Raw genomic sequence first — 7,888 nt, forward strand, 5'->3', positions numbered from 1 at the left:
AGTGTACGACGAGATCGTGCTTTTCTTATTTTTTAAATTAAAAAAAAGGGCGAAGGGCTCTATTCCAGTACAATACTTCTGTGCGTGTGGCTGCATCGTATCTAATGATAACAATAATGATTCCTTGTGTTTCCAAGGCTGATGCAAGTCTTTCAGTTGGACACCACTTCGGCAACTTGCATGTCCCTGACCTTCCCCAATAATCGTACGGGGGAATGACAACCTACAGTTCAGAGTGAATCAGAACCACATGTAGTTCCTGGAGAAGATTTGCATCATGTCTAGGCAAAATGCAGACTGAAATATTCTGTAGTACAAGGGGGATTCTATCCCGCAACTTTTCTGCTTCCAGCCACGATCTTTTCCGTACAACCAAGCCAAATATCGTTTGTCATAAAGCTACAGCTTTTCGGCTTCGCTTGCGGGCATCCTTAATAAAGGTGAGTCATTATGTTGGAGACTTTTTGCATTAGCAGCCAAACGTTGGCAGTTTTATCACGTATGACGCAATCACACACCTCGAAAAATTTAATCGGAAGTTTTTTTATTTATTTATTTTTTAAGATTAATTTTGCCATTCTTCGATCGAGCTCTTGCTACGATTTCGCAGCCCATATCAATTTTTTAAAGTTACACTATTGGTAAAAATGAGGCAGAAATGAAGGATATATACCTACTGAAAAAGTGAAGCACCTAGAATGAATGACGCTATTCCGTGCTCACGCATACACCATCCGCAGGTATGTAAGTGAATCAAATTGCTATTATCTGCGTCAGACAGACCATCCACCAGAGTCGGTTAGTGTTGGCACTACGTGTCTACATTATCAGCTCTGACATAGTGTCTACGCAGTGGGCCAAACGGGTAGCGAGCACCGTCAGCAACATTGGAGAATGAGGTCTGCTTCCGTGAAGCAATGATATCAGCACATGGCACCGTTTGAAACGGACGTCATTTTTGGTCAGCATGTACCCAGCCGATCGAATCGTGCTACATACGGGCATGTGGGAAGCACTGGCTGCTGACGAATTGCGTCGTATAGTTTTCAGCTGTGAATACCGGTTTCGCACTGCCTCGGATGATCATCGATAAGGAGTATGACGACGCCAAGGACAGTGGACATTCCCCGTTAGTGTTTCGGAGGGACACACCAGTGTCCCCCTAAGTGTCATGGTGTAGGGAGCAATCGCGTATGAACTCGGTTCGCCTCTGGTAGTTGTTCAGTAATCTCTAACGGCACAGCAGTACATCATTGATACCCTCCGTCTACATCTACATCTACATCTACATGGATTCACTCTAAATCACATTTAAGTACCTGGCAGAGGGTTCATCGAACCATCTTCACAATTCTCTATTATTCAAATCTCGTACAGCGCGCGGAAAGAATGAACACCCATATCTTTCTGTACGAGCTCTGATTTCACTTATTTTACGATTGTGATCGTTTCTCCCTATGTAGGTTGGCGTCAACAAAATATTTTCGCATTCGGAGGGGAAAGTTGGTGATTGAAATTTCGTGAGAAGATTCCGCCGCAACGAAAAGCGCCTTTGTTTTAATGATGTCCACTCCAAATCCTGTATCATTTCAGTGGCACTCACTCCTCTATTTCGCGATAATACAAAACGTGCTGCCTTTCTTTGAACTTTTTCGATTTACTCCGTCAGTCCTATCCGGTAATGATCCCACACCGCACAGCAGTATTCTAAAAGAGGACGGACAAGCGTAGTGTAGGCAGTCTCCTAAGTAGATCTTATTTTCTAAGTGTCCTGCCAATAAAACGCAGTCTTTGGTTAACCTTCCCCACAACATTTTCAATGTGTTCCTTCCAATTTAAGTTGTTCGTAATTGTAATTCCTAGGTACTTACAAGGGAACCTCCGCATCGCACCCCCCTCAGACTTAGTTATAAGTTGGCACATTGGATAGGCCTTGAAAAACTGAACACAAATCAATTGAGAAAACAGGAATAAGTTGTGTGGAACTGTGAAAAAATAAGCAAAATATACAAACTGAGTAGTTCATGGTAAGATAGGCAACATCAAGGACACTAGGATTGCAGGAGCGCCGTGGTCTCGTGGTAACGTGAGCAGCTGCGGAACGGATGGTCCTTGGTTCAAATCTTCCATCGAATGAAAATTTTAATTTTTTATTTTCAGTTTATATGACAAACTCTTATGTTTTCATCACTTTCTTGGAAGTGATTATCACATCCACAAGAAAACCTAAATCGGGCAAGGTAGAAGAATCTTTTTACCCATTCGCCAAGTGTACAAGTTAGGTGGGTCGACAACATATTCCTGTCATGTGACGCACATGCCGTCACCAGTGTCGTATAGAATATATCAGATGTGTTTTCCTGTGGAGGAATCGGTTGACCTATGACCTTGCGATCAAATGTTTTCGGTTCCGGTTGGAGAGGCACGTCCTTTCGTCTACTAATCGCACGGTTTTGCGATGCGGTCGCAAAACACAGACACTAAACTTATTACAGTGAACAGAGACGTCAATGAACGAACGGACAGATAATAACCATGCAAAAATAAAGAAAGTACAATTTTCACTTGTGCGAAGACTTGAACCAAGGACCTCTCCATCTGCAGCCGCTCACGCTACCACGAGACTATGGCGTTCCTGAGCCCCCGTGCTCCTTGATATTGCCTATATGGCCCATGGACGGCTCAGTTTGTATATTTTGCTTATTTTTTCACGGTTTCACACAACTTCTTCCTGTTTTCTCAATTGATCTGTGTTCGGTTTATCAAGGCCTATCCACTGTGCCAAGTTATAACTAAATCTGAGGGGGGTGCGATGGGGAGGTTCCCTTGTTAGTTGAACTTAAGGCCTTTACATTTGACGGATTTATCGTGTAATCGAAGTTTAACGGAATCCTTCTAGCACTCATGTGGATGACCTCACACTTTTCGTTATTTAGGGTCAACTGCCAAATTTCGCACCATACAGATATCTTTTCTAAATCGTTTTGCAATTTATTTTGATCTTTGATTACTTTATTAGTCGATAAACAACAGCGTCATCTGCAAACAACCTAAGACGGCTGCTCAGATTCTCTCTCAAATCGTTTATATAGATAAGCAATAGCAAAGTGCCGACACACTACCTTGGGGCCGGCCGCGGTGGCCGAGCGGTTCTAGGCGCTTCAATACGGAAGCGAGCGACTGCTACGGTCGCAGGTTCGAATCCTGCCTCGAGCATGGATGTGTGTGACGTCATTAGGTTAGTTAGGTTTACGTAGTTCTAAGTTCTAGGGGACTGATGACCTCACATGTTAAGTCCCATAGTGCTCAGAGCCATTTGAACAACCTTTGGGAACGCATCCTTACGTGCTAAATGGTTCAAATGGTTCTGAGCACTATGGGACTCAACTTCTGAGGTCATCAGACCCCTAGAACTTAGAACTACTTAAACCTAACTAACCTAAGGACATCACACACATCCATGCCCGAGGCAGGATTCGAACCTGCGACCGTAGCGGTCGCGCGGTTCAAGACTGAAGCGCCTAGAACCGCTCGGCCACTCCGGCCGGCCCTTACGTGCTATATCTCATAAAACAGGAAGTACTCTGGTACCATCTCTCTTCAGGACAACACTGGTCCACACTTGGCAAGTGTCCCTAGGACCATCTTCAATCCAACTTTGTACTCCATCTCTAGTGATCGATAAGATATTATGTCTAATCTTATTTTCTTTGCAACTTTATCGTTAAAAAGCGCGCCTTCTAATGCACCTTTCAGTGTATGACAATCCCCGTTTATTTCCGCTCTCACAGGTTATTTGAGCGAAACTGATGCCTTGCTTCCACAACAGCTCGAGGATTTCTATTTGCTCACACATGACAATTTATTTTTCACTGTCCATCCTGCATCGCACACAAATAAAATCCTCAGGGCTCAACCGCTGTCAGCAATGTAGTGAGGATCTGAATATCATCTGCGCCACGTTCAGTCGAATGAGTTCAAACACAGCCATTACTAAATGAACGAAAAGTATCAATAGGAAGATAATGTAGACCACTGAATACTGAATAGTGTTGACACTGGTCAAATGAGCTATATCGAAACAATGTATATTTTCCTGGGTACACTTTTACTTTTTCTAGCTGTGACTAGCACTGCTGTGTTTACTTTACACCGTATACATACGTGCGAAGTAACGTGATGCCTTGCAAGAAATACGCGGATACATTAAACAGGCTCTGAAATACACTGATGTACACGCCTTGAGAACATGTGAAACAAATCACACTAGACTTTTCGGTTTTTTATTGTTTTATATTTCCGTGGTCGCTCAGCAAATATTGCGTATTTTGTAGTGTTAGTTGCGATGTATGCCTCATCAGGGTTTTCGATTAAGCTATTCCTCACCCTCCGGCTTTTCCTTCACAGTCATCAAAACAATCGACTGTGTTTCTTGCTTCAGTTTTGACGTTGCTGATGATTTTTCCTTCAACTGAAGAGTCATTCGGTAATCTAGAAACTGCATATAGTATGACAATGCAGGTTATTAAAGACTACCCTTTTAAACTAAGTAAGTTATTTGGTGTTGGTTCGGTGATAGTAGTAAAGAAAGTGTTGCCATTTCCAAAAATTATGGCTGTCCAGAGGAAGATTTTCAAAGATTTTTAAATAAAAGTTGTATAGTCGTTCACAGGACAAGATATTAGTCACCTGCATGTTTGGTGTGAGTGGGGGGGGGGGGGGGGGGGAGGGAGGGAGGGGAGGGAGGGAAGGAAAAGACAAATAAGACAATTCTGTGGCATAAAAACAAAGAGATCTCGCATAAACCAATTACACGTACAGGCGAGTGGATCAGAATATTTAACGACCGTATTCATAGATAACACTTACCCGGTTTCCCTCGGCGCCTTTTTTATTCTTGCTGCAAGCGCCAACCATGGATTTATATAATTAACTATAGGTTGGGAAAGTCTACAAGTGCTGAGGACCAAAAGCAAGGGGTGAGATAACAAAATGGGAATTTTTGTTTTTCTCAGAATATCTTCATTTATTCATCAACATTAACTTTATAGCCTTCAAGTTCATCCCTCAGAAAAAATTCACTTGTGGCAGCACTTTTTACAATTTTGGAAGCACTTCTGGAGCTTAGTTTTCGTTATGGTGTTCAGGTCCTTCATCGATTCTGTTTTTATCTTATCAGTGGTGGCTAAGCGACGTCCTTTCGTGGTTCTCTTCAGCCTCGGGTGTAGAAAGAAATCGCATTCGGCCATGTCCGGCGAGTACGGTGTCTGAGGCAACATAAATTACAGGTAGTATTCCGTACTGACCATATTACCGTAAGTCTCATTGCAATCTAAGAAAACCGTGAGAAGATCCTTCACATGTGATCGAAATTGTCAATTTTTTTTCGGTCTTGGCTGTTCAGGCAGTTTCCGTTGGTAGAACTGGGCCTTGGTTTCCACGTCGTACCCGTATACCCATGTTTTCGTCAAGTGTTATAACCTTCTTTAGAAGTTCTGGATCACTGTCGACTTCATTCAGCAGTTCGTGTGAGATGTCTATTCGAGGTCACTTTTGGTCAACATTCAACAGTTTCCGAACAAACTTTGCTGCAACTTGTTTAAAGCACAAAACATTGATAAACATTGCTTGGCATGAGCCAAAATATATGCCGACATCATCAGCAGCTGCTCTGATGTTGATTTGGCGATTTTACAGAGCTATTTTCTTTACTTCTTCCACACTGTCGTCAGTAATTGATGTGCTAAGGCGCCCAGGGAGGTCGTCGTCTTCAACGTCTACTCGACCCTCTTTGAAACATTTATACCAGTCGGAAACTCTTGTCTTACTCGCAGTAGATTTGCCAAAAGCGACAGTCAACATTTAGAATGCTGTGCTGCACTTGTCGCATTTTTCAAGCAAAATTTAATGTAAATTCTTTGATCCATCTCTTTCTAAAGTAAAAATTCACCGACCCCAATAAAACACCTATTACGTTTTCGACTTCAACAATAAACTAAATATTCAAAACAATTGAAAATGTGAACATACATCAGGAAAGTATCAGCAAAATAAAAAAAAAAATTGAAAATCAGATTTACAAAGCCAACGAAATTAAAAAAATTCCGGTTAGTTTTTGATCACACATCGTGTCTGCTAAAGATCCACGTATTCTACCACGAGATACGTAATTATGGCCTCCACTCTCCACAAACTGTTTCAATAACGCCATAATCTCAAAACTGTATTACTACAGCCACTATGGTCTGTTTGCAAGTCTTCAGCCACATGGAGTCACTTCATTGGTAGTTATCCTTTTCCGAGTCTATGATGGATTTATTCATCGCTAGTATTACTTAATTACCCACTGGCTGAAGTTAATTAATTACAGTGGGTTGAGATGGCACTTTTTATTTCTTATATCCCTGTAGAAAGGTGTTATTGAATCATGTTAATAAAATCATGCTGCGAGATTCAAGTAAAACTTCAGTTTTGTACAACACTCCTCATTTGTGAATTACTGCTCAATATTCTTCCTACAGGTGACTGTAAATTTAAGTCCATTTCTTGGATTCCTCGGACTGGGAGATCGGGACACACCACCTCTAAATACTCCACGTATACGACTGACGTGCTGGCTCGTGTTCAAAAACAATCCACCATAAAATATAAGAAGAGGAAATACTCGCCAGTATCCCATACCTGGGCCACATCTCACACAAAATAGCTAACTTTTTCAAAAAAATAAATGTAACAATTTCATTCCCAACTAATAATAAATTAGGAAACTCACTCATCCATAACATAAAATCAAATACGCAAACATACAACAATGGAGTGTACAAAATATCATGCTCCAGTCGTCCTGCCTACTATGTAGGGAAAACAAGCAGAAACTTCAAAATCCCGTTTTCAAGAACATGTAAATGCTTTCAGGTTCAACCACTTTGAAAAGTCAGTCATTGCACGACATATGTTGGAAACGAAACATGTCGTCAACAACCTAGAAAACAATTTGGTAGTATTACATAATGAAGCCATGGTAAGACCCTAAATCCGTTAGAACAAATGGAGATATACCTTCACAAAATCAAAAAACCAGAATCGATGTTAAATGAGCAAACAGATTTCGCAAGCCACAGATATTTCAGTAATTTTAAAGATCTGTTCTAAAGTTATTTCCTCATATGTCAATTGTTTCCCGCATATGCCAATTGTTTCCTGCATATGTCAATTGTTTAATAATTAATCCATGAAAAATTCATCTTTGACCACACCATGTAAAAACATCTGTGAAGTGTTAACAAACATGTGTCTGCGAATGTGCCTCTTGAATGAAGTGATATGTTCGAAAACGATGGAGGAAAAAACTTATGCTGTTGCTAAAACGTTAAAAATGCTTTTCTTGAGTTATTTGGTAAGTTTACACTATTCATCTTTTCCACTATTTTCCGCGGCTGACTTACGAAATTCGTAACCTAACATCAGACCTTTTCGTGACAGGAATGTGCATTTAATCTCATTCAACAGAACAAATAAAGCATGTATTAAGATGAATTACACCTGAAGATGTACCCACAGGGTCCGAAATGCATCGTGTACTGAATGAAACACCAAAAATTGTGACTGAAGGCATTTTTTTTATTCATACCTCGAATGTATTGAGGACAGTAACGTTGAAGCTGCAAAATATGGATGAAATTAAAATAAATAAATAACTAAAGTTCACTGTTGAACCCACAGAAGCTTAACCACACGTTGTCACACTTTCCAGGGATTCTTGAGCCATGTGTCGGCTCATATCAATGAAAGTCGGCCCTCTATTGTATTTTTGACGTTACTTATCACTTAGCAACGAGTATTATAGCATCCCGCCAGAAGTCGCGTCATGTCCCACCTGCTGCGACTT

Source organism: Schistocerca serialis, chromosome 2 (genome assembly GCF_023864345.2).
Source record: "Schistocerca serialis cubense isolate TAMUIC-IGC-003099 chromosome 2, iqSchSeri2.2, whole genome shotgun sequence".
In the NCBI taxonomy this organism is placed as follows: domain Eukaryota; kingdom Metazoa; phylum Arthropoda; class Insecta; order Orthoptera; family Acrididae; genus Schistocerca; species Schistocerca serialis.